Here is a 27879-nt window from a genome sequence, read left to right as displayed (position 1 = left end):
GTATCAGATTTGCCAGGAAAAATCGAAAATTGGACCGGGAATGAAAAATTGCCATTTTGCCCCTGAAATTATGTTAAGGCTCATAAGAAAGTGGGAAGGGCAACTTGGTCTTTTGGCTGCCCCCTTTATATACGAATTTTAAGAACAAAAATGCCCCTGCCCTCTTTGTTCTTTTCCTAGTTTGCCCTTAGTAGACTTTTAATCTCGGTCGTTGGATGATATGGATGTGACCCGTGCTTGAATTTGGACCGTTGGATTGGAAGATGTAGTGGAAAGGGTAGGATGGTCTTTTCTAAAGGCTAGACCTAGCCTACCCTTTTAGGTCATAATGACCCTTTTAGGCCATGATAACCTACCCCCCTATAGCCTGCCCCTCTAGGTCATCATGACCATATTTTAGGCCATCATAGCCTAGTCTAGCCTATTCCCCTATTTTCCCTCTCTTTTCCCATACTCTCTCTCTCTCTCTCTCTCTCTCTCTCTCTCTCTCTCTCTCTCTCTCTCTCTCTCTCTCTCTCTCTCTCTCTCTCTCACCCCTCACGATCCCCTCCTCCTCCCTCCTCTCCGGCCGACCTCCTCCCTTCTTCTCCTTGTTCGCGCGCGGCCAACCTTGACCAGCCACCGTCCGCGCCCGTCGCTGCCGTTCCTCGCCACCGTCCGCCCCGTCGCCGCCCGTCCGGCCACCTGGTCGCCGCGGCCTCACCCCACCACCATCACGCCGACTCTCTCTCACACTTGGCCAGCTCTCCTCTCCCTCCCTTGTTGTTCGCACGAGCAGCCGAAAATACACACCGCCGCCGTCGCCGTCTCGCCGGAGCCGCCCCACGCCGCTCGCCCGGCGCCTACCACCGCCGGCTCTCCCTCTTGTTCCGCCTCCTCCCCCTCGTCGTTCCAGCTCACTCGGCCGCCGTCCTCACCTTGCCCAGCCAAAATCGCCGTCGTCGCCGCCCGTTCGCCGTCGTCCAATGCTGCCGTGTGTTCACTGGTGACCTGAGCCGCTCGGCGACGAAGTTGCAGCCACTGTCCGTTGCCTCGCCATCCCCTTTTTTGCTTAGCTCGTCTAGCTTGGACCTCGAGTAAGTGGCATCCTAAACTCTACTTAGGATATCGGGTATCGATGGACTAGTTTAGGTACGATTTTTGGGTGGATTGTGGACTATTTGAGGGTTGCCATGTTAGATGGTTTATTGGTGGACTTGTGATGATTTGGTGGTTGTTTAGAGGTTAAATAGGGGCTGACCATGGTGGATTTATATGCGGGAAATCGTGGTTCGAAATTATGAGTGTATGGTTCGATTTGGGGACTAAACGTGTCGGTTTGATGTCTGGTGCCGTGGCTAATTTGTGGGATTATTGTGGCTGGAAATAGACTTGAATATGTTGATTTTATGCTTATATTAGTGACTGTGATTGTGGGTCTAGTGGCGACCTTGCATGCTCATCGGATTGTGGAATAATTGGTTGAAATGTGGACCCGTCTATATGTGCATAGGCTGAATTGGATTGGCTGGAAATTGGGCATGTTTGTGTGTCAATTGAGCATGTGAAATGCGTGAGGTTCGTATGAGGTTCGAGCGTATGGATGGGTGAAAAATTTATGTGGTATGTCGTGCATGTGATCATGAAAGTCCCTGAGGCGTGTAATGTAACGCGGGGAATTGAGCCGTCCTGAGGCGTGTACTTTAACGCGGGACGATGCCCGGTATTACCGGAAGACCGCCAACTTGAGGCGTGTTCGTTAACGCGGGTTGTGCCGTAGGTGGAGGACATTGAGCCTGAGGCGTGTATTGTAACGCGGGCAAGAGACATAGCCTGAGGCATGTACTGTAACGCGGGCTAAGGAGTGTTGTGAATTTGAGATGGTCGTACGTGGACCGTGAATTGAAAGTGGACCCGAGACGTATTTACGCGGATTGTTGGCAAGTCTTATGAAAATAGTGTGGTGGTGCATGAACGAGTGTGTGTGAAATGCGGAGTTTGGAAATGACATATGTTCGACTTGTCTTTGGGCATGAAAATTTATTTGGAATGTGCATGTGGTTGAAATTTGTGTAATTGAGACTAATGTGCAGATTGTACGCATTAAAAGCCCAGGTAAGTACATTTGTGCGCATGTTATGTGTTTATTGAGTGGCATTGTGTTTGGACTTGTCGGAGGTACGTGTTAGCCTAGGTGGGATTTAAGGTGTTTACTTGCTGAGACGTGTCTCATGGTTATTTAACCAAACCATTTCAGAACCCCAGCCTGGACCATGAATCTTCCACCGCCACCGCCTTAGCGTTTTGGCATACCGATGCACACTGAGCATGCCATGGTAGAGTACCCAATAGATAATAATATGGCTTGGATCAAGCACACCGTTGTAGGCTGGGTAGATATAGGACAACCCCTTTAGCAAGCCGACACTTATACCGCCCGGTGTTTCCGGGATGGTATGGACGAGTTTGGTCCCGTCCGAGGTTTTGATGTTCCTTTTGACGGAGTGGGAGATTGGGATCCGTCGGCTATACCTCCTCCTGATGGGGAGATGGCTAGTCTTGACACTAGCCTCGCACAGTCAGGACATCAGCATGTACCTGCAGCACCCGAACCAACAGTGGCTGAGCCTGATCCGGAGCCGAAGGAGTCACAAGCAGGGTTCGACCCGATGGATGTGGACTTAGGTGCGGTGCCAGAGGAGGAACCCGAAGGAGAAGAGCCCGAAGAAGAGCCTGAGGAGGAACCAGAAGAGGAACCAGAAGAAGAGCCAAAGGAAGAACCAGATGAGGAGTCTGAAGAAGAGGAGCGAATTGAGGTTCCGTTAGAGTCGGGGGATGATGACAACTCGATTGAGATCGAGGCGGATTCAGAGTCTTCAGAGGAGCCGGTGGCTCAGGGGGAATCAGATTCGGGTTCTGGGGAGACCGACTCGGAGTGGACGCCGTCTAGATGGCGTAGGGGTTAGTTTAGGGGTAGGATAAACCCTTTTTGAAGTGTCCCATTTTTTGAGTTAGAATATACCCAGACTACTGGTCCTTTTTGATATCGGTGGTGTAAACTTTAGAAGCCCGGTGTGCATATATATTATGTGTTTTGTAAGCGGTGTGAATTTTATAAGTTTGACTTGGTAATGAACATATATATATTCTCCCTATTATCCCTTTCTAAGTATTGTCTGGGTGTTTGTTGCTTCCGCTAGTGCTTTTTCTCTGGATGTGTGGGGTCGGCGACATCCTGGGACGTCGCAATATTCGACCAAAGAGGTTTGTCTCGAGCTCGATGGGGTTCGGGCCGTGACATGCTGCGGGCATGTGTATTGGATTTTAAGGGTAGTTGGGAGGAACAGTTGCATCTGGTTGAGTTTGCCTACAACAATAGCTATCAGCAGAGTATCAGAATGGCACCATTTGAAGCGCTGTATGGCAGAGTTTGCAGAACGATGGTTTGTTGGGATGAAGTTGGTAAGAGGAATATCACTGGTCCAGAGTTAGTTCAGCAGTCAGTCGAAACAGTCAAGGTGATTCGGGACAAGCTTAAGACCGCTCAGAGCCGCCAAAAGAATTATGTGGACCGGAGACGTAGGCCTTTGGAATTTCAAGTGGGGGACCACGTTTTCCTCAAAGTATTGCCGATGAGAGGATTGTCACGGTTTGGCAAAAAAGGGAAGTTGAGCCCGAGGTACGTGGGTCCATTCGAGGTCTTAGAGAGAATTAGTACTTTGGCCTATCGTCTCGCACTACCGCCGAATTTGTCCCAAGTTCACAATGTGTTCCACGTGTCCATGTTACGCAAATACGAATCGGATCCGACCCACGTGCTAAATTATGAAGAAATAGACGTGGACGACAGAGTGTCGTACGTGGAAAAGCCAGTAAGGATCGAGGACAAAATGGAACGAGTGTTGCGGAACAAGACAATTCCGATGGTCAAAGTGATTTGGGAGTATCATGGAACCGAAGGTACGACATGGGAAAGCGAAGAGTTGATGCGACACCAATACCCCCATTTGTTCGAATAATTGGGTTGAGTTGTAAATTTCGAGGACGAAATTTTTGTAAGGGAGAAAGAGTTGTGACATTCCGAATTTCGACCCTTTTTTGGGATTTATAAAACGTGTATTTCGTCTGTGCGCTTATAGTTAAATCTCGCCCAGAACTGATCACTTTCGGGTTATTTTTAAATTTGAGATTTCGCTAAAATCGCACTCGATCGAATTTGACCGTTATTTAGAGCCCAAACTTTGGTGTCGAATTTCTCGGAATTTCGTGATGAATTTAATTGGACGGTGTTGATATTATTGTGGCCAGCGTCGATATTGCCCGGAATTAGTGAAAAGTGAAATTTGGACCGGGTGCGGATTTTGACTAGTAGACCTCTCTCTTAGTGTATTTTAGTTAGAGTTTTTGGCCCTTTTTCCTAATTTATAAATTAGGGTTTTCGTGGACCGTCGGATCGACTTTGAGTTTGAACGTGGGCCATTGGATCACACTCGATGGGGTTGACTTTCCCTCTCTCTCTCTCTCTCTCTCTCACCCCTAGTCACGTCCCCCCCTGCGCAAGTCCCTTCCCCCATCTCCCCATGCAGACTCTCTCTCTCCGCCTTTTCTTCTTCTTCTTCTTCCTTCTTTCTTCTTCTTTCTTTCTTCTACTTCCTTCTTCTTCCCCTTTGCCGCTGCTCCTGCTCCGTTCCGCCCGACCGCCACTCACCTAGCCGCTACTCGTCGGCCGTCCGTCTTGCGCCGCGCACGCTGCCGCTGTGGGCCGCCGTCCGTCCGGCCGTTTACCCCCGAACCGACTCGCGCCTTCTCCTTCCTTCCCCTCCGCTTCGCGCGCGAGCAGCAAGCTCGCCACCGCCTCCGCCACGACCCAGAACTGCCGAGCTGCCAGCCGGCCCGTCCTGCCTCGCCCAGCCACCTGCGACGCCACCGTGCCGCCCCCGACCGCCACCGCCTCCGCCATCACTGCCGCGGCCCTTCTCTTTTTTCCCTTCCCCTATTTTAGCTCACCCCGACTTCGCCTCGCCAACCGGTTGCCGCCGTCGCTACTGGCCACCGCCACTCTCACCGGCTCGACGCCACCACCGCAGCTCCCCTCGGGCCGCCATCACCCCTGCTACTCCGGCGACGACGCGGCTGCCCCTGTTCTGGCCGAGTCCTCCGCTGCCCCAGCTTGCCGCACCCGTCGCGCTCGCCCGGCCATGGCCTAGCCCGTCGCCCGCGTGCCTTGGCCGGACTGTCCCGGCCGTGGCCAAGCAGCCCAGCCGCTACTCTTGCCCGTCGCCCGTACGCCTGGCAGCCATCCCAGCCGTGGTCGAGCTCGTTCAGCCGCTCACCCGTCGTGCCCAGCCACTCGCCCGCACGCCTAGCCCCCCGCCCGGCCGTGGCGGAGAGTCTCTGGCCATGGCCGAGGGCTGTGCCGAGCCATGGCCAACCACCTTGCTCGTTGCACCCGTGCCGCGCTGAGCCCGCCACTGTTCCACCGGGCCATTTTGGCCCCTTGCCGATTTTCCTTGAGCCAAAACCTAGGCAAGTGACTCCCTAAACCCTACTTAGTACTTTGGGTATTATTAGACTTGTTTAGGGGTGATTAGTGTTGGTTTAGTGACTAAGTTAGGTAGGGATTAGTTAATTAAATGTGTTTGGTTTATGGATTATTGTGGTGGTAATTTTGTGGCTAAATTAGTGATCGATCGAGATGGGTTCAATGACTGAGTTGTCGTGGCATTTGTGGGTGAAATTGGTGTTTGAATGTGGCCGACTTGAAGGTCGGGTTGGTGGGCTAATGTAGTGAGCATGACTTGAATTTGAATAGTATGACGTGTTAGATTGGTATTGGCGAATTGTGTTGTGGCGTATGTTCATGAGAAATGTCCTGAGGAGTGGTTACGCGGGACTGAGCCCGGATTGATCGGAGGACTGCCAACCTGAGGCGTGGTTACGCGGGTGTGGCTAGAAAGGCAAGAAATGACCTGAGGCGTGGTTACGCGGGTCGAGAGAAATGTCCTGAGGAGTGGTTACGCGGGACTGAGCCCGAATTGATCGGAGGACTGCCAACCTGAGGCGTGGTTACGCGGGTGTGGCTAGAAAGGCAAGAAATGACCTGAGGCGTGGTTACGCGGGTCGAGAGAAATGTCCTGAGACGTGGTTACGCGGGACTGAGCTCGGATTGATCGGAGGGCTGCCAATCTGAGGCGTGGTTACGCGGGTGTGGCTAGAAAGGCAAGAAATGACCTGAGGCGTAGTTACGCGGGTCGAGAGAAATGTTCTGAGGCGTGGTTACGCGGGACTGAGCCCGGATTGAGCGGAGGGCTGGACCTGAGGCGTGTTGATGCAGGTCGTGGATAGTTGGTTGGACACGCATGCGAAATGTGTTTGGCTGAATTGGGTGAATATACGTGGTTATGGCGCTCGAGTGTTGATGTTATGTCTTTGAGCTATTATTGCATTATTGTGATTTGACTAATGCGCAAAGTTGGTGGGTGATTTGAGGCGAGATAAGTGTGTATGAGAATTTTTATTATATCGATTGCTAAGTTGCATGCTAGGACTCGTATGGGTATGCAATGGCCTAGGTGGGGTTTATGTTGTCTGCTTATTGAGATTTATTCCCATTGCTGTAGTGCAAACCATTTCAGATCCCCGACCCCAACCTTGATCATGCCGCCACCTCAGCGTTTTGGGGTCCCTATGCATACGGTGCATGAGGAGACCGAGTATCCAGTAGGTCCAAATCAGACTTACATTAGGCACCTCACTATAGTCTAGGTAGATGTAGGCTTAGAGGACTTGCAGCGTCACACTTACCTGGCCTGGTTTTATCGTGACGGATTGGAGCTAGTTGGCCCAATCCGGGGTTTTGAGGGACAGCAGCACGGCAACAAGGATGCCATGGATTGAGAGTTTGGGGACGTGTATGCTCCTGATGGTGAGATTCTGGACGTCGAAGATCCCCCGGATAATCCTGGTCCCGAACCCGAGCCCGTAACAGAACCTGTAGCGCCTGCAAGTCTCGAGCTCGAAGAGGAATTTGAGGAGTCCGAACCTGAAGAAGAGCCCAAGCCTGTGCCTGAGCCCATGGAGTCCGAGCTCGAGGAGGAGCCGGGTGACGAGGAAGAGCCAATCGAGATCAACTCTGACACGGAGTCGGAGTCTTCAGGGTCTGATTCAGATTGGGCACCGCAGGAGTATTTGGTGCTGGGTTTAGAACTTTTTGGTAGAGCCCTTTTTTGTGCAGCTAGCTAGCTTATCCTACCACCTATCCCTTTTTGATGATAATGGTGGATGTTAACCCTAGAAGCCTATTGTCTGATTGTCGGGCCGAATGTTGTAAGTGACTGTTTTCCATTGTTATGAAATTATTGTTTTGTGCTATTGCTATCCCTTCGTCATTGTCTATTGTCTGGGTTGTTATATTTCGCTTCCGCTTGCGTATTCATTTGGGTATTTCGTTTGGGTCGGCGACGCGTCCTGGGATTCGCGTTCGATACGATCGCTGTAGGGGTGTCGCAGCCCGTTGAGGTTAGAGGCGTGAAACTATTATTAAATGCATAATGAGAGAAAACTCTTATCACTTTGCAATTTAGATATTTTTAAAAGATTTGATAGATATATAGATACCCAAACAACAAAATGTTTTCAGAAACAAATGATATTAGAAGATCAATAAAGAAGCTATATATAACATGATAGCCCATATTTAACGTATAAATGAGATTACATAATCAATTAAAAAAGGGAAAATTGTCCAAAAAGCTTTAAACCTATTGCACTTTTAACAATTGAGTCCTAAACCTTTTAATTTTGCCAATTGAGTCATAAACATTTTCACGTTTTGCCAATTGAATCCATTCAGTCAATTTTGATCGGAAATTACTGACGTAGATAATTTTTAATAACAATTTAATATTTTTTGAATTTTATGTTAATTTTTTTCTTTTCTTTTCTTTCTTTTTCCATTTTTTTCCTCCCCTCTTCTTCCTCTAGCCGACCACCGGGCTTGGGCGATGGCTAGCGACTGGCCAAAGGAAATAACCGGCAAGGGTCGCCCTCGCCAAATTGGGTGAGGCTCGACCTCACCAACCTCGCTGGCCTTCAGTGAGGGCAACCCTCACGAGCCTCTAAAGAGGGGTGACCTCACATGAGGCCCGTGACAGCGACCCTCGCCGGTGGTTGCGTTTGGCTAGTCATTGGCCATCGTCCAAGCCCGACAATCGGCTGGAGAAAGAAGAAGGGGGAAAAAGAAAAAAGAAAGAAAAAGAAAAAGAAAAATATATAATTCGTAAAATACTAAAATAATATTAATAATTTTCCACGTCACCACCGGTCATGCCATGTAGGACAGCTGACGTCCATGTTAGTGATTTCCGGCTAAAATTGGCCGGATGGACTTAATTGAAAAAATGTAAAAAAGTTTATGACTCAATTGACAAAATGAAAAAGTTTAGGATTCCATTGGTAAAAGTACAATAGGTTTACAATTTTTTGGACAATTTTTCGCATTAAAATATTACGTGTCATTTTTACAAAAATATGAATATTAGAAGATGATAAGATGAATTTAGAAAATATAAAAACCATCAAGACAAAACGTGTATAGATGAAACAATATATATTTCGAATTAGCGAGTTCCAATATTATGTGAATTTAGATAAGTCTTGAGGAAATTCTCACAGTAAAGTTTACTTCACGAATCCATGATACTAAATTATCAATAAACGAGTCGTCAGCTAAAATTAATAGCACATCTTTTACAAATAAATAAATATAGAATGATAAAAAGAACATTAGCAAATCAACAATAAAAAAGTTACATGTGGTTAAAAAATGCTATAAAAGAAAATTAGATGTGCATGGGTTGCTTCACCAAGAAAGATGAGATAAATCAATAATTAGATTGGCATCTAATTAACCTAGCTACGTTTAGTTAGGCTAACTAAAGACTTAATGTTGTTAATTTTCATCACATGTTTGCTTCACCGAGATAATACCGATCAATAATATGTGTATCCTATGTGTAACTTGAAGTATGAATTGATGCAAGATGAATTAACAACCAACATTTAAATACTATAAATATATATATATATAGCCTTGCACTTGTGCAATATATGCACAGGCATCTTGCTAGCTAGCGGATACTTAGGGCGTCAAGTAGTATCGCTCAACGTACATCCAAAATGGAGACCACCAAACCCTAATATGCTGAAGATAATCATCAATTGATCTCACCCCTCAGGGACCACGGAAGGGCCAATTGTGTGCATATGTCGCGATTCAGAATGAAGATTGATGGAAGGCCTCGTGCGACCAGTTCAAGCATCTTCCGCCCTTCAAGCCAAGACCCTTGCTTATCTCTATGTTCTCCAACACTTTGCTGATCGGCCTCATTTGAAACTAACCCTAAAGTCTGACTCTTCAACTTTGATAAGCTGTCTAAAAAATGCTTCCCTCTGTCCTTGGGATGTATTGGCCTCTTGGCCTTTTTTGAGAGTCTAGAGATGGTCCTTTGTCCCTGTGACTCAAATAGTCTAGCAGACTGAGTTGTAAAGGTCTCAAGATGTAAGACCCTCTCCCTAAACAGGGTTTCTAACCACCCCCCCTTCCCCTCTTTGGGAAATTCTGTGTTTTGATGTCCCTTATTATTGTAGGTGAGCTCGGATTTAATGAAATGATATCTCTGTTTCGACAAAAAAAATATGGCAGTCAAAATCAATTTTGTCACATGAAATGTGCTGCATCTGAATTTGGAATTCTTATAGAATTGATTGTGAGTGACGTTACAATAATTGATGAGGGGACTGACGTACTCCTACACATTTGCAACACAATCCCCAACTTGTATTTTCATAATGTGTGTATGAAGTGCCACCACTCTATCATCACAAGAAAAAAATTATCTCATTATAAAGGACAACAATTATATATGTAGCAAAGAATACGTAGCATCTACCTGTCTATTGGTTGTTGCCTTTTTTTTAAAGAGTTGCCAACTTCTCACTGTCAAAGTGGATAGATTTGCACCCAATTTGCTCTTCTTCGTTTAAGGCCATCAAGTCTGATACATCACTCATGGGAACAAGGATGTCAGAAATACTGGTGTTTTGAGGAGGAACTCTGGACTTTTAGAACGGTTCTATCGTGACAAGGGACGAGGGATAAAGTTCTACCCCTGACTATTTCAGCTGATGAGTTCACGAAATCCGTCAACAAGGAACTATCGACCATGCGGTAGTTTATTGAGATTCCTACTGTAAAACCTCCACGTCTAAATCCGATAACCTGTTAATTTGTCTCTAGAGTTACTAACATCCTAGAATAAAAATAGGGAAAATAATTCCTAAACTCAGGACTACATTGAACATTTTATATAGTTCAGGGACCAGATTGAATACGTACCAAAAGTCAAGGGACCACATTAAATAAATTAAAAATTCAGGAACCACATTGAACATTAGGCTAAAATTCAGGGACTATATTGAATAAATTAAAAGTTCAGGGACTACATTACACGTTCGACCAAAATTCAGAGACCGTTTGTGTCATTATCTCATAAAAATACAACAAACGAAAATGATTGCAAGGCCATTTTCCATGGACTGATTGCATGCACTCGGCATACAATTGAAACATTATATATGATGGGCCCAATGTTGAATCTTGTTGGACCCACCAAATTCAACAATGGTGAGCTAGAGTAGATGCATCCATCTGTGTAAATACATCTGAACTTTTAATCAAACAGATTCTAGCAAGGCGAGACTAATTAGATGTGGCGGATAAAATCCACGGCGTATTTTAATGGTGATAAGGCGATAAGATAGTAAACTATTTACAAGGAGAAGTCATAACGTCTATGGAAAAATTACAAGTTTGTTGAAAGACTTGGAAGTCATCATAGTATACAGAAAATTGTCCCAATTTTCTCTTGATTGTGAATAAATTGCTTTGCCACTAACCGGAGAGTTATCAACTACATTAGAGTAGTTACTTATTATGAAAATTGACAAGTCAAACTTGTCTTTTGATTATGGAAAGACATTTAGAAAGTCACATCGAAAGTACTAGTTATTAATAAGTCTGACACTTTCTTTGCTATATGATGAAAATTCATCGACTACATTGAGGAATTTACCAACTAATGATAAACAAAAAGTTACTTTTGCTTGCGATAAGTCACTAACTACATCTAGAATGCATGTGGAATGTGACATTCACCAATCGAATGTGAATTTAAGTCTGCGAAAGCGGTTTTGCCATTATAATAGACGAGAAAGCCAAAGACAATAGATATAGAATAGTGATAACCATTACCAGAAAAGGAAGAAAGAGATTGCTCTTAGCCTAAGCTGTTAAAAGGGGTGCAACTTCTGGCATATTTTCCGTAGGGTCTCTCTGGAAACAAGCTTTCCTTCAACATCAGAATCAAGAACTCGCATATCGCCCAGACTTTCAAGGTCACAATCATCAGCGACTGCCTCCACAAATGGCGCTTCTAACTTCTTGCAGTCAACGGTCTAACTTCCCTTGAGAGCTTTTAGCTTATCTCCCTGCAACGGGACAGTAATGAACCAAAAAACTTTGGACAAAGCTTGCTTAATCACGGCTATCATGTCAGCGTCGCTCCTGTCGAAATAATAAACCGATGACGCGAAGAAAACAGACACTCGATTAAGGTTACTTAAGAAAAGGGAGTCCCCAGGTGTTTCTTGTTCTGGCAGGATTGCAACAGGGGCGAATCTTTTTACTATCAGGGCATTGTTGGTGGTGGTTTGGAAGGCTTCCATAGGAGAAGTCCAAAACTCTATATCCTGCTCTCTTGCTGAGAAAAGTGGTGTGTCAGAAAGTTCAGAAAAGTCATTAGGTGAAGGAGCAAATGTCACCAAAAATCATAAACTATGTATATTATAGCACATTTACCATAAATTAAATTCCAAACTTGTACCTGTGTGACATATTTACCCTCCATTAAATTTCTATATATGATAATCGTTAAAAATCTGCCTACATAGATGCCAAAAAGCAAACAATACTGACATGAAGTCCACATAAAAACGATGTTATTTTGGCTGAAAAAACATATAACGGAATCTTGACGAAGGGTATACGTGTCACATAGGTACAAGTATGGGGTTTTTTTATGTCACAAGCAAAATTTTAGGGTAAATATGTCACATTGGGCATAGTTTGGGGTTTTGATGTCACAAAAAAAATTCAAGGTAAATGTTTCATAATAGGTATAATTTGGGGTTTTTTTTTGTTGTTTTTTCCCTAGATGGAGGGAATCACATATGAGTAAATAAGGGCATCATTAATCCCGTATGCAAGCAAAGTATAGTTTAACAAAACTTATCTCATGCGCAAATCCGAATAAAATCAATTCGTATAAATTAGGAAAAGCGAGCAGAGTCAGAGGATGTGAAATGACATGAATAAGGACAATAAGGAAGTGACATAAAGATTCAAACATGGCATCAGTTTCATGCGTGGTGGAAGATTCAAGTAAAACAGGATACAAACGATGGTGCTTATTCCTAAGTAACAAAGATTTCAACGTGTCTGATTAAAATTCATAAGATACATAATCGAGTTTCAGATAAAAAGATCTCAGTTCACTGATATATTCCGATTTATTTAACAATGCTTTCTTTATCACAGTTTTAGTTATGTTCTGTAACTTGGTAAGAAAAAGCAAAACATCATTCTTTCTTGGGAAGATGATGCGCGTACGCTTGTGCTAAGTAAATATCGAACTTTTTATTATCTTCCAAAACCGAGATATGTTTCACTAAATTAGCACTTTGTGATTGTTTCAGATGGAATACATAATTAAAGTAGTGACATCGTATTAGAAAAGCAAGACGACGTATTGTATTTTTAGTTTGAGAATAAAGTAAAAGCAAAGGAGGTGAAAGTTTCGTTCGTTTCACGGAAAACAATTTCCAGAAAAACGTTTTCCGAATTTTCCGGCGTTTAGTTCACGGAAAATAAACTAGTCATGAAAAATATTTTCCACCAATGAGAAAAAACACCTTCAAAAGTGGGGAAAATGATTTCCTTGTTTTGAAGATAGGAAATCATTTTCCATTCTCTTTCCTCTCTGCACTCCTTCAAATTCCTTTTCTTTTTTTTCTTTTTTTATCTTTTATTTTTTACATTTTTTATATTTATATTCTTCTTTTCATTTCTTTTTTTCTCTGCCGATTGCCGGTGAGGGCGAACTCGATCCTCGCCGGTCATGGGCAAGGCTCCACCTCGCCAGATTTGTGAGGTCGAGCTCACCCAAGGCCGACGAGGCGAGGCCAAGCCTTGCCAGATTTGGCGAGGCGAGACTTTGCCTCGCTCGAGCCTCACTAGATGTTGGCCTTGGGCGAGCGAGACCGAGCCTCACTTGTGCCGGTCGCCGGCCGTCACCGTGGCCTATGACCGGCATAGGAAGAAAGAAAACACAAAAAAAAGAAGAGAAAAGAAAAGAAATATAAAAAATTATTAAAAAATTCAAAATTGAAAAATATTTCAAAATTCGAATTATTTTAAAAATAAAATAAAAAAATTAAAAGGAGTGCAAGGAGGAAAATCAAATCAGATCTTCCACACCGAACTACGAAAAATATTTTTCAGTTTATTTTCAGGTTTTAGCCGAACATCGAAAAATACTGTCATTTTCCTGGAAAATGGCTTTATGAAACATTACATTTTTAGTGAAACGAATGGAGCCGAAGTGTAGAATAAATGACAAAAGTTAAAAACCTACCGAAACTTAGCATGAGCAACATCATCCTTTATTATAAAACATATTTGGGAAAAGTGTCAGAAAAGTTCTAAATATATTACATTGTTGTCAATTTAGTCATAAACTTTTTTCTGATGCCAATTTAGTCTTAAAATTATGCCAATTCAGTCACTCCGGCTAATTTTAGCCGGGTACTACCGACATGGACATCGGCCGGCCTGCGCGGCACCGCCGGCGCTGACGTGGATGATTTTTAATAATTTTAATATTTTTCAATTTTTTTTATTATTTTTCTGATTTTTTTTCTTTTTTCTTTCTTTTCTTTTTCTTCTTCTTCCTTTTGCCAGTGATCGGCCACCGACCGTAGCCAGGTGGGATGGCCTCGCCTAGGTGAGGGTTGCCATCAACCACCACAGGTGAGGCTCGGCCAGGCGAGGGCAAGCCCTGATGAGGGCTCCCCTCGCCAAATCTGGCGAGGCCAGCCCTCACCTTCACTAGGATGGTGTTTGATATGTGGGTCAAGTAGTCTCTTTTTCTGGCAATTATCTCTTTTTATGGAAATTTAATGGAGTATTTGTCCCCGTGCACGCAAGGCCATTTTCTAGCAATTGACAGAAACATGTCCAAAACGCACGGCCATTTCGTAACTGTCAGCAGGACCACATGTAATGAAAAACTATACAATGAAAATTGTTAATACGGGCACTTACAACTTCCAAAAGCCCCATCGAAGTGCTCATAGACTTTGGAAAATCACATTATTAGAATTTCATATTAAGGTGTGATCGACCCACCAACCAAATTTTCATATTAAAGGTGTGATCGACCTTCATAAACAAAAACTCCAGATCTCTGCAGAAACGGCCACTTTCCAAAATCCGCAAAGAGAAACCAATCCAATTTCAGGTTACGTTAATCTCTAATATCTCTATCGATTTTTTCATGGTATTTCTTCATTTGATAAGGCACGTTCAAATCTTTGTAACAGAGGAGAATTTAGGAATATTATTTGTGGAGGCAAAAGCTAATTGACATCGAAAATCTGGGTGATATGAGAATTTTCGATAATGATGTTATAGGTAAGCTTATCTACAAAGATCCTATGGAAGAAACACTTGAAATTGTCCCTTTCTAATTGCACGAACAATTTTTTTTTTCTGGTAATGCTTGAGAGTGATTTCAATCTTTCATTTCACTTCAAATTTCTACGTAATGATCATAAGTACTTCCTTTTGCCCTTTTATTTGTTTTTATTGATTAAACAAGATTGTGAATTTATTTAAGTAGACTTAATTCACATTGGACTAGTTGATGTTAGGTTCCAGGTTTGTTAACTTTGCTTAAGATTTAAAAAATAACAATTTTCTCCTTTTATTTACGTTTTTTTAAAGGATGAGTAATTCATATGAAAAAAACTAGATAGTGATTTGTAAATACCTATATTGTTAATAAGTTTCTATATATAATAGCTAGAAAGTTTTAACTTACTTTTGCTAGAGGTAATTCCTCTTATGCATTTAGTAACTTTTCATCTAGTATAGTAATTATCTACATACAGTTAACTAGTTTTTTCTCTATATAATTGGTGGAGAACTTTATTTGATTATTTTTGGGCAACGGTCAATATATTTGTAATCATTAATGAGCAATTTATCTAATGTAGTTAGTAACTTTTCATGTTGAAAAAGTAAATGTCATTTGTAAGTAAGTTTATTTAGTTCTCCAGTTAATTAGTATCTCTCCATGACAAACAATCGAAGTAGGGTACAAAAATAATCGAAAATTGGCAATTTCATCAATACTAACTTTCTCAATACTATGATAAACTTTCAAATCCAACACCAACTATTAATTATCCATTCAGATAGTAACTTGCCCATAAAAAAGGAAAATAGAGATAGTTACTTTTCCTCATTGGCTGTAACTTGTCCTGTTAGGTGATACAATACCGTTGGATAAAACTGAGGCCCACACTTAAACCACAAGATTAGCAATCGAAATTCATCAAATCCGTGGTGTATCAAGTCTAGGCAAATCTTTCTCTTTATTATAGGCAAAAAGTCAAGATATTACGACATGAATCAAGTACATTCATCCTGATTCCATTTGCTCCCACTTCATGTAAGACTTTATATGGATATAAAGTGCATAAACTCAATCCATGCAAGAATTTTTTTTCACATGTTTACACGTTCAACATTCTCTGTTGAGATATTATTATCTTTGAAGACAAATTACAAGTGACTAAATTTAGATGTGGAGGTTTCTCTATAGGGATCTCAATTGACCACTACATGGTAGATGGAGTGTCAACAAATGATTTTATGAACACATGGGCTAAATTGGCAAGAGTTATGCGCATCTCTTCTCATAATAGAACTATCTCAAAATAAAGGGTGCCACCTCAAATCACCGGTGCTCAAATAAACATATGGTTTTGTCAAATGAGGTTTTTTTCAACACTTATGCTATAGGTTCTTCAAAAAGCTGCAATGAAAAGGAAATTGAAGTGTCACGCAAGCAAAAAAGATTTGTTTAATTATAATTGGTCTTGGATAATGATAACCGAATAAACATAAAAAGGCATAATATATGGGAAAAGTACCAAAAAAGTCCTAAACCTTTTGCATTAGTGCCAATTTAGTCCTAAACCTTTTTTTGGTACCAATTCAGTCCTAAACCTTTTGCATTGGTGCCAATTTAGTCCTAAACTTTTTTTTTGTGCTAATTCAGTCCTAAACATTTTGTATTGGTGCCAATTCAGTCCTAAACCTTTTTTGTCTTTGTGCCAATTCAGTCCTTCCGGCCAATTTTAGCCAGATTTTGCCGACGTGGACACCGGCCGGCCGGCGGCCGATCACCGGCGCTGACGTTGACAACTTGTAATAATATTTTAATATTTTTTTCGAATTTTTATTTATTTTTTCTTTTTTCTTTTTTTTTCCCTCCCCTCCCTCTTCCTTTAGCCCTTCGCCAGACCATCGACCAGCTAGAGACCAGAGACGGCGAGGTCCTCGCCAGATCCGGCGAGGTCGTGCCTCGCCGGTGGCTAGGTGAGGCACGACCTCGCCGGATCCGGCGAGGCTCGCCTTCGCCGTCGCTGGCGAGGGTGAGCCTCGCCAGTGGCCGGCAAGGTCGACCTCGCCGGCGGCTGGGCGAGGCACGACCTTGCCAGATTTTGCGAGGTCCAGCCTCGCCCAGCCATGGCGAGGCCCGCCTTCGCCGTCGCTGGCGAGGGCGAGCCTAGCCAGTGGTTGGCGAGGCCTCTTGCCGGTCGCCGGACCTCGCTGGCCTCTAGCCTCCAGCCGGTCGCCAGTCCAGCGACCGGCTGGAGGGAGGGAAAAAAAAAAAAGAAAAGAAAAGAATAAATAAAAATTCAAAAAATATTAAAATATTATTAAAAGTTGTCCACGTCAGCGCCGGTGACTGGCCGACATCCACGTCAGCAAAATCAGGCCAAAATTGTGACATTCCGAATTTCGGGCCATAGTTGGGATTTATAAAACGTGTAATTCGTCAGTGTGCTTATAGTAAAATCTCGCCCGGGAACTGATCACTCTCGGTTATTGTTTTAAAATTGAGATTTCGCTAGAATCGCGCTCGATCGAATTTGACCGTTATTTAGACCCCGAACTTGACAGTCGATTTTCGGGAGTTTCAGGACGAAATAAATTGGTCGGTGTCAATATTATCGTAGCCAGCGTTGAGATTGTCACGAATAATGGAAAAAGGGGAGTTTTTGACCGGGTACGAATTTGGACTAGTAGACCTCCCTCGATATAGTTTGATTTAATTAATTCGGCCTTTGTCCCTTTTTATATGCGAGGCTTATTTTGGACCGGTAGATCGCTTTCGATTTTGAATTTGGGTCATAGGATCGCATTTAATATTTGATTGAAGTTAATTTTTTTTATTGTTTTTCTCTCTCTCTCTCTCTCTCTCTCTCTCCCCGGTCACCTTTTCCCCTTGCGCACGTTTGCCCCCCTGTCAGACCCATCCCTTCTCCTTCTCTCTCTTCCTTTTTCTTTTTCTTCTTCCTTCTTTCTTCTTCTTCTTCCTCCTCCTTCGTCGCTCGATCGTTTTTGCTTCGCTCGCACCAGCCGACGCCGACCGAGCTCGCCCCGCCCCGTCTGCCGTCCGCATTGCCGTCTAGCCGCCGTCGCCGACCGAGCCAGGCCGCCGCTCGTCGCCCGCGACCGCCGCTCGTCGGCCTTGTCCGCCTGTCGCCGGCCCTGTCCACGCTGCACGCGAGCAGCAGCTTGCCGCTGCGTCCGCCGTGGTCCGGCGTTGCCCAGCCGTCCGCCGGCCTGTCCTCCGTCGCCCGGCCACCCGAGACGCCGCCGTGCCACCTCCGGCCGCCGCGCGACTTCCTCTCCCCCTGTTTCTCTCTTCCCCGACGCCTTCCCCGGTTTCGGCTCCCGGCCGCCGCCGCCGCGTGCCGTCGTTCCGGCCGCGGCCGCTGACCTCCCGCCACCCGGTCTCTCCCCTCGCCCACCTCCGCCGACCCTACTTGCTTCCCCCTGGCCGCCACCACCTTTCTTCCTCTGTTTTTCTTCCTCCCCGACGCCTCCCCGTTTTGGGCTCTCCCCGCGCCGCCTTTCGACTCAGACCAGAAACTCAACATGCCGCCGTACCGGCCGCCGCTGCCCCAGTCTACCACCACCTAGCCCCGGCGACCCTGCCCAGCCAGCCCGAGAGTGCCCCGAGCCGTGGCCGAGCCCGCGCCCTTGCTCGTTCGGTTCAGCCGGGGGAGGGGCGTCACTGTTCATTCCGGGGGTACTGTTCATCCGGGCCCAGTTCTTTGTTCATTCCGAGTCTTGTTCATCCGAGGCCCATTCTTTGTTCATTCGAACCTTTGTTCATCCGAGGCCCATTCTTGTTCATTCCGAACACTTGTTCATCAAGGCCCGTTCTTGTTCATTCGGCACTGTTCATCCGGCCCGTTTTGAGCCCGTGCGGGTTTTTCCCGAGCCAAATTGAAGTAAGTGACTTCCTAAACCCTATCTAGTACTTTGGGTATGTTATGACTTGTCTCGGGTTTAGAACGGTTAGAACGTGATTTAATTTAATTATATTATGATATGATTGTGCTAATTGGATTGGATAAAATGATGTGCATGATTTGGGTGATCGTACGTGGCCGACTTGAACGTCGGGTTTGTGGATTGACGTGGTGAGTTGTGAATATGGATGGTTTAATGCAATTGGCGTGAAATTGATTGAATTGAATGGCGTGTGCATGCCTGTCGATTATAAGCCCGGATTGATCGGAGGGCTACGGACTTGGGACGTGTTGACGGCGGTCCGTGTGAAGGCATGAATGGCCGGCGTGCCAAATGGATGCGGGCTTGAGACGTGTTGACGGTGGCCCGTTAGAGGTGTGTTGGACCGGGACGTATTTACGTCGGTCATTGGAAATTGAGCCCGGATTGATCGGAGGGCTACGGACTTGGGACGTGTTGACGGCGGTCCGTGTGAAAGCATGAATGGCCGGTGTGCCAAAGTGGGCCTGAGGCGCAGTGGCGCGGGCAGTGAGAATGGACCTGAGGCGCAGTGGCGCGGGTCGTGAGAAAGATGTTCGGCCACGCATGCGAATTGAGTGATTGAATTGGCTGGTTGAGCGTGTGATTGAATTGGCTGGTTGAATTAGTTGGATTGATTGAGTGCAAGTGTGGTTGGTGTTTGAGCGGTTGTGATGTGCTATTTAATTACTATTATTGTATTATCACGTTGTGACTAACGTGTAGAGTTGGCATGGGCTTGATGACGAGGTAAGTACAATGATGCGAATTTTATATATTATGGGGTAGATTGCATGTACGACTTGTCTGGGTACGCATTGGCCTACGTGGGGTATAGGGGGTTGCTTATTGAGACTCGTTCTCACGGTTATTATATAACCACTTTCAGATCCGCGACCGTGATCGACTTGAAGATGCCGCCAGAGTACTACAGGGATTGAAGGATAGATCAATTTACCCTGTCTTTTGAGTATATTTTTGTAGAGGAGATAGGCTTGTAAACCACCGCCCCCTTTTGAAAATTGTGGTTTTTAAATTGGTAGCCTGGATTACTGTTTTGTATTAATGACTGCTTTATGAAATTATTGTTTCGTGCTATCCTTTTGTCATCTTGTTAGTTGTCTGGGTTGTTTTATTTTGCTTCCGCTTGCGTAGTTCATTTGGGTCGGCGACGCGTCCTGGGACGTCGCGTTCAATACGACCGTGGAAGGGGTGTCGCGAGCCCGTTGGGGTTCGGGGCGTGACAAAAATTGACCGGAAGGACTGAACTGGCACACAGACAAAAAGGTTTAGGACTGAATTGGCACCAATGCAAAAGGTTTAGGATTGAATTGGCACCGAAAAAAGGTTTATGACTAAATTGGCACCAATGCAAAAGGTTTAGAACTGAATTAGCACCAAAAAAAGGTTTAGGACTAAATTGGCACTAATGTAAAAGGTTTAGGACTTTTTTGGCACTTTTCCCCATAATATATACTCAGAATTCCAACTGATTATCCTCGGTATTCAAGACTAACTCTTAAAATTTATTCATTAAGTGAGGTGAGCAATTTCATCCGGGTGTTGAATAAGATGGTTCTCTTATAGTTGGTCACATTTTGGAAAGTAGTTTTTGAATATAAATATTAGTGTATTGAGCATCCAAATCACAAACAAGCTTCTCGAAGTTATTGATGGCTGAAAATGGCAAACCCAACACCACCGCAATGCCCTTCCCTCTCATAAACAAGCACGTTTCCTCGAAAGGTCACTGGTCCCAAACGTCTGCTCTCCCTAACCAAAGTCTGTGTACTCATACTCAAGCTTCACCCATAAACTTATTACTAGTGTGCTCAAAAGGAGTCCCTTATCGATACATGTCTAAATTGTCGATCCTCGACCATACGTAGTTGTTAGTCACACTTTGGATCACCTGATTTATCCTTCCTATAAAAGCAGAGATTGGCTACTCGATCAACTCTCACATGGTGTAGAGACAGCTAGGCACGGCCACGGCGTTCCCAAAGTATCCGTCGAGCAATGGAGTTCTTAGCGTAGACCTGAAATTGACTGCTAACACAAGCATTGATAGTTGGTGAAGTTTCATCTTGAGGGCCATGCTTCGAGCCCGCCAAACAAAGGTTGCGAGTGCTACGAATCTAGTGTAGCTGCTCATTACCTGTTATCCAAAATAAATAAATACCATTTTCAGTGACCAAATATTCACGTAAGGCTCACTTGATGGATATAGATGTAAGTTAAGGTATCAGAGCCAAGGGGGAGATATAGTAAAAGATACCCCAGACCAACTCAATGTTCTGGATGAATATTGTGACATTCCGAATTTCGACCCATTCTTGAGATTTATAAAACGTGTATTTCGTCGGTGTGCTTATAGTTAAATCTCGCCCAGAACTGATCACTCTCGGGTTATTTTTAAATTTGAGATTTCGCTAAAATCGCACTCGATCGAATTTGGCCGTTATTTAGAGCCCGAACTTTGGTGTCGAATTTCTCGGAGTTTCGTGACGAATTTAATTGAACGATGTCGATATTATTGTGGCCAGCGTCAATATTGCCCGGAATTAGTGAAAAGTGAAATTTGGACCGAGTGCGGATTTTGACTAGTAGACCTCCCTCTTAGTGTATTTTAGTTAGTGTTTTTGGCTTTTTCCTAATTTATAAATTAGGGTTTTTCGTGGACCGTCGAATCGACTTCGAGTTTGAACGTGGGCCGTTGGATCGCACTCGATTGAGTTGACTCTCTCTCTCTCTCTCTCTCTCTCTCTCTCTCTCTCTCTCTCTCTCTCTCTCTCTCTCTCTCTCTCTCTCTCTCCTCTGATGCGCACCCCCTACGCGTGCGTCCCCTCTCCCCCCCAGCTACGCACGTCCCCTCCCCCCTGCCATGCAGACCTCTCTCTCTCTCTCTCTCTCTCTCTCTCTCTCTCTCTCTCTCTCTCTCTCTCCTTTTTTCTTTTCTTCTTCTTCTTCTTCTTCTTCTTTCTTCTTTTCTTCTTCTTCCTCCTTTCCCCCCCTTCGCCGCTGCCCCTTCCGCCCGACCGCTGCTCACCCAGCCGCTACTCGCCGGCCGTCCGCCTTGCGCCGCCGCACGCCCAGCCGCCAGGGCCGCCGTTCGTCCAGCCGTTTACCCCCGGACCGACTGCCCTTCTCCTTCCTTCCCCTCCCCTTCGCTCGCAAGCAGCAAGCTCGCCGCCGTGACCGCCGTGGCCCGGCGCTACCGAGCGGCCAGCCGGCCCATCCTGCCTCGCCCAGCCACCTGCGACGCCACCGTGCGCCCCCGACCGCCGCCTGCTCCGCCTCGCCAGCTAGTCGCCGCCGTCGCTACTGGCCACCGCCACTCTCACTGGCTCGCCACCACCACCCCAGCTCCCCCTCTCGCCCATCGCCGCCCCGGCTGCCCGTCACCGCCGCCGTGCTGCCCCTCCCCTGTCTCAGTCCTTAACTGAGTTCCCCTGCCGCGGCCGAGTTGCCCGACCATTCGCCCGTCGCCATCGCCAACCGCCAGCCCAACTCGCCGGCCGTTCTCCTGCTCGCCTGGCCGTTGCCCCTGCCCGCGCCCAGCCGTTCGCCCGGTCGTCGCCGAGAGTCCCGGGCCTTGGCCGAGGGCTGTGCCGAGCAGTGACCGAGGGCTGTGCTGAGCCGTGGCCGAGCCGCTTGCCCGCTGTGCCCTCGCCCGCGCCGAGCCCGCCGTTGCCCCGACCGGCCATTTGGCCCCCTTGCCGGTTTTCCTTGGGCCAAAACCTAGGTAAGTGACTCCCTAAACCCTACTTAGTACTTTGGGTATTATTAGACTTGTTTAGGGGTGATTAGTGTTGGTTTAGTGACTAAGTTAGGTAGGGATTAGTTAATTGAATGTGTTTGGTTTATAGATTATTGTGGTGGTGATTTTGTGGCTAAATTAGCGATCGATCGAGATGGGTTCAATGACTGAGTTGTAGTGGCGTTTGTGGGTGAAATTGGTATTTGAACGTGGCCGACTTGAAAGTCGGGTTAGTGGGCTAATGTGGTGAGCATGACTTGAATTTGAATAGTATGACATGTTAGATTGGTATGGGCGAATTATGTTGTGGCGTATGTGCATGCGAAATGTCCTGAGGTGTGGTTACGCGGGACTGAGCCTGGATTGATCGGAGGGCTACCAACCTGAGGCGTAGTTACGCGGGTGTGGCTAGAAAGGCAAGAAATGACCTGAGGCATGGTTACGCGGGTCGAGAGAAATGTCCTGAGGCGTGGTTACGCGGGACTGAGCCCGGATTGATTGGACGGCTGCCAACCTGAGGCGTGGTTACACGAGACTGAGCCCGGAATGATCGGAGGGCTGGACCTGAGGCGTGTGGCCGCAGGTCGTGGTTAGTTGGTTGGACACGCATGCGAAATGTGTTTGGTTGAATTGGGTGAATGTACGTGGTTATGGCGCTCGAGTGTTTATGTTATGTCGTTGAGCTATTATTGCATTATTGTGATTCGACTAATGCGCGGAGTTGGCATGTGATTTGAGGCGAGGTAAGTGTGCATGAGAATTCTATTATGTCGATTGCTAGATTGCATGTTGGGACTCGTCTGGGTACATATTGGCCTAGGTGGGGTTTAGGTTGTCTGCTTATTGAGATTTATTCTCATTGCTGTAATACAAATCATTTCAGATCCTCGACCCCGACCTTGATCATGCCGCCACCTCGGCGTTTTGGGATCCCTATGCATACAGTGCATGAGGAAACCGAGTATCCAGTAGGTTCAAATCAGACTTACACTAGGCACCTCACTACAGTCTGGGTAGATGTGGGCTTAGAGGACTTACAGCGTCACACTTACCTGGCCTGGTTTTATCGTGATGGGTTGGAGCTAGTTGGCCCAATCCGGGGTTTTGAGGGACAGCAGCACGGCAACGAGAATGCCGTGGATTGAGAGCCCGGGGACGTGTATGCTCCTGATGGTGAGATTCTGGACGCCAAAGATCCCCCGGAGAACCCTGGTCCCGAACCCGAGCCCGTACCAGAACCTATAGCGCCTGCGGATCTCGAGCTCGAAGAGGAATTTGAGGAGTCCGAACTTGAAGAAGAGCCCGAGCCGATGCCAGAGCCCATAGAGTCCAAGCCCGAGGAGGAGCCGGGTAACGAGGAAGAGCCGATCGAGATCAACTCTAATACGGAGTCGAAGTCTTTAGGGTCTGATTCAGATTAGACACCGTAGGAGTGTTTGGGTGCTGGGTTTAGAAGCTTTTTGGTAGAGCCCTTTTTGTGCAGCTAGTCAGCCTACCCTACCACCTGTCCCTTTTTTATGATAATGGCGGATGTTAACCCTAGGAGCCTAATACTTGATTGTCTGGCCGAATGTTGTAAGTGACTGTTTTCCATTGTTATGAAATTATTGTTTTGTGCTATTGCTATCCCTTCGGCATTGTCTATTGTCTAGGTTGTTATATTTCGCTTCCGCTTGCGTATACATGTGGGTGTCTCGTTTGGGTCGGCGACGCGTCCTGGGACGTCGCGTTTGTTACGACCGTCGTAGGGGTGTCGCGAGCCCGTTGAGGTTCGGGGCGTGACAAATATGAAAATGAATCCATCCCTAAAATTAATAGAATTACGTGGAAAGACCCACAAAAATTATATTTCTCCATAAACACAGCGCCCAATGTAGTTTTAGAAGAATCATCTTCTAAAATCCAAAATAAATATTCCTCAGGATCGATTTATGAATGGAACATAGATGGAGTCTCTGAACATAATCTTTTGAACATACTGAGCCAAATGGTCATACTTGCAAATACCTATAAAACCGTCCTTGATACCATAGACCATTCCGTTGCTTATCTTATAATAGCAAGATTTACTGGCCAGTTAAAAGGATGGTGGGATAATTATCTTACTGACGAGCAAAGAAAATAGATTTTTAATACTTATAAGTTAGATGATTATGGTCAAAGAATTGTTGATGAGGAAGATCAACCCATCCAAGATGCTGTCAATACCTTGATATATTCCATATCCCAGCATTTCTTAGGAGACTCATTTCATATTTGTGATAAGAATTTAGACCTCTCATCTAATATGAAATGCAAGACTCTAGGAGAATTGAGAGAATATAAAGAAATCTTCTTACAAAGAGTTTTACTTAGACCAGATTATAATAAACCTTTTTGGAAAGAAAAGTTTCTTGCTGGTCTACCAAAATTGATAGGAGAACAAGTTCGTAATAAGATAAGAGAAGAATATTGAGAACAAATCCCATATAACCTCCTTTCTTATGGTGAATTAACCTCCTATGTTTATAAAATAGGAACATAACTGTGTACCAATATACGGTTACAAAAACAAGTCAAAAAGGAATAGAAGAACTCTAACAAAGGATTAGGAGATTTTTGTGCCCAATATGACCCCTCCTTTAAAATGTCAAAATCCTCAAAATCCAAATGTTCAGGTAAATGTCCTCCAGAACATGAAGCTAAAAGGACTAGAAGAAAATTTAATAAAAAGAGAGATAAACAGAACATTAGAAAAGGTTATGACAAGAATAAATCCTTCAAAAAACCCTTCAAGCATTGAATGCTACAATTGTGGAAAGAAATGACATACTTCCAAATATTGCAAATTAAGTAAACAACTTAACAAATTAAATCTAAATGAGGAAGAAGAAGTTCTTTTGCAAATAGTTGATCAAATCACTAACCCTGAAGATAGAATTAAATATCTCAGTGATCTCCAATCTTCTATGACCTCCAAACAGCATTTTGATGCCCCTTATAATCTTTCTACCATACTTAATAGAGGAAAGAAAATTGTTTCTCGACCTATTTCCATAAACGATCTTAATTAAGAGATCAACCACCAAAAGCAAGAGATTCAGAATCTCAAGTTTACCAAAATTGAGATGCAAAAGGAAATTCTAGAGATAAAATCCAATTTTATGAGAGGAAAAGAGAAAATTGAAGAATCTTCATAATCTCAATTCAATTCTAATCCTAACCCCTCTGATCCAAACTTCTTGCTCATGCTTTCAGAAATAACCACCAGAAAGTGGTTTATAAACATCACTATAAGAATCAATAATGAGTTCATTTTAAAAACAACAGCACTATTTGATACAGGAGCAGATCTCAACTGTATTAGAAAAGGTTTTATATTGACCAAATATTTTGAGAAAACAATCCAATCACTCAAATCAGCATCAGGAAGTAAATTACATATTAATTATAAGATTCCAAAAGCTGTAATAGTAAAAGATAATACTTCTTATAAAACTTCATTCCTTCTTGTTAAGAATATTAAACAGAATGTCATTTTAGGAACTCCTTTTATAGAATTTATACAACCTTTTAAAGTTACTAATGATATATATATGTATATATATATACATATATATATCTTAATGAATACAGTTTAAATCAATCAAATATATATACATATATATATATATATATCTTAATGAATACAGTTTAAATCAATCAAATTGTAAGAATGTGCATACTAGTGGTCCATATCATATTTACTGGGATTTAAGAAGGGCGCGGTATTCTACACAAATTGGTCAATGAAAACTACATTTAGGGAAGAAATGATCTCATGAATGTATACTATTACTTACACTCATTATTTAAAAATTGTAATGCATTTAACCCGATTGGAAATTTGTTTTGATTGGAAATTATACAAAGATGTCTATGAATTGCCACCTATCCATTATCACAAGACAGAATTTTACCCTTTCGTCTTATACAAATTGTAGTTCCTCATAGCCGTCATGTTTGATACATCACTTATGTGAACAAAGTCCCTGATCAGGGACGGGGAAATACATGATTTTATGATCGCATGGGCTGAAATAGCAAGAGGAGAGGCAAGCCAAATGATTTTACGAATACATCGGCTCAAATAACAAGAGGCAAGCCTTTATCCCCGTTCCTGCTCATGATAAAACTATCCTAAAATAAAGGGTGCCTCCTCAAATCACCGGTCTTTACAAGGACATTGTTCACTTAAGTGATGTATCAAACATGACAACATTATATGCGGAACAACAATTCATATATAAATCTTTCCACTTTGATGCTAAGAAGCTAGCGACCATGAAAAGAATGGCAACAAAAGACGAACAGGTAAATTTCTATCTTGTGATGATGGATAGGTGGCAATTCATAGACATCTTTGTATAATTTATACGAAAACTGATAGGTAGTTCCAAAAGAATTCCAAATACGCTCAACATTAAATCAAAACAAATTTCCAATCGGGTTAAATGCATTACAATTTTTAAATAATTAGTGTAACTAATAGTATACGTTCATGAGATCATTTCTGTGACATTCCGAATTTCGGCCCATTTTTGGGATTTATAAAACGAGTATTTCGTCAGTGTGCTTATAATAAAATCTGCCCAGAACTAATCACTCTTTGGTTATTTTTAAATTAGAGGTTTCGCTAGAATTGCACTCGATCGAATTTGGCCGTTATTTAGAGCTCGAACTTTGGTGTCGAATTTCTCGGAGTTTCGTGACGAATTTAATTGGACGGTCTCGATATTATTGTGGCCAGCGTCGATATTGTCCGGGATAAGTGAAAAGTGAAATTTGGACCGGGTGCGGATTTGGACTAGTAGACCTCCCTCGTAGTGTATTTTATTTGGTGTCTATTGGTCTTTTCTTTATTTTGAATTGGGATTTTTTTAGAACCGTTGGATCAAGCTCGCGAGATCGAATTGTGGCCGTTGGATCGCACTCGATGACAAAATTTGACTTCTCTCTCTCTCTCTCTCTCTCTCTCTCTCTCTCTCTCTCTCTCTCTCTCCGACCCGCGCACGTTTCCCCCGATTGCGTCCCCTCCCCCTCTCTTTTCCCTCACGTCCCCTCCCCCTGCATGTCAGACCCCCTTCCCCATGCAAACTCTCTCTCTCTCTCTCTCTCTCTCTCTCTTCCTTTTTCTTTCTTTTCTTCTCTTCCTTTCTTCTTCTTCTCTTCCTCCTCCCCCGACCGCTGCTTCCACTTCCTACTCGACCAGTCCCTAGCCCAGCCGCTCGCCGCGCCCGACTGCCGCAGCGTCGTCCGTCCTGCGCCGCCACCCGCCCGTCCCCGCCGCGAGCCCAGCTCAGCTCGCCACCGCCCGCCACCGTCCCGAACGCCGTCGCCCCTCCCCTCGGCTCGCCACCACAACCCCAGA

General features: G+C 44.5%; 1 pseudogene; it reads left to right on the top strand.

The window, feature by feature from the left end:
* The window catches only part of LOC115664098 (omega-hydroxypalmitate O-feruloyl transferase-like), a 59898-nt pseudogene that overhangs the window by 12843 nt on the left and 19176 nt on the right, over positions 1–27879 (top strand).

Source organism: Syzygium oleosum, unplaced genomic scaffold (assembly GCF_021117445.2).
Source record: "Syzygium oleosum isolate NSW1041296 unplaced genomic scaffold, Sole_v2.1 Sole_v2.10, whole genome shotgun sequence".
In the NCBI taxonomy this organism is placed as follows: domain Eukaryota; kingdom Viridiplantae; phylum Streptophyta; class Magnoliopsida; order Myrtales; family Myrtaceae; genus Syzygium; species Syzygium oleosum.
This window is presented reverse-complemented; position numbering and strand designations above follow the sequence as displayed.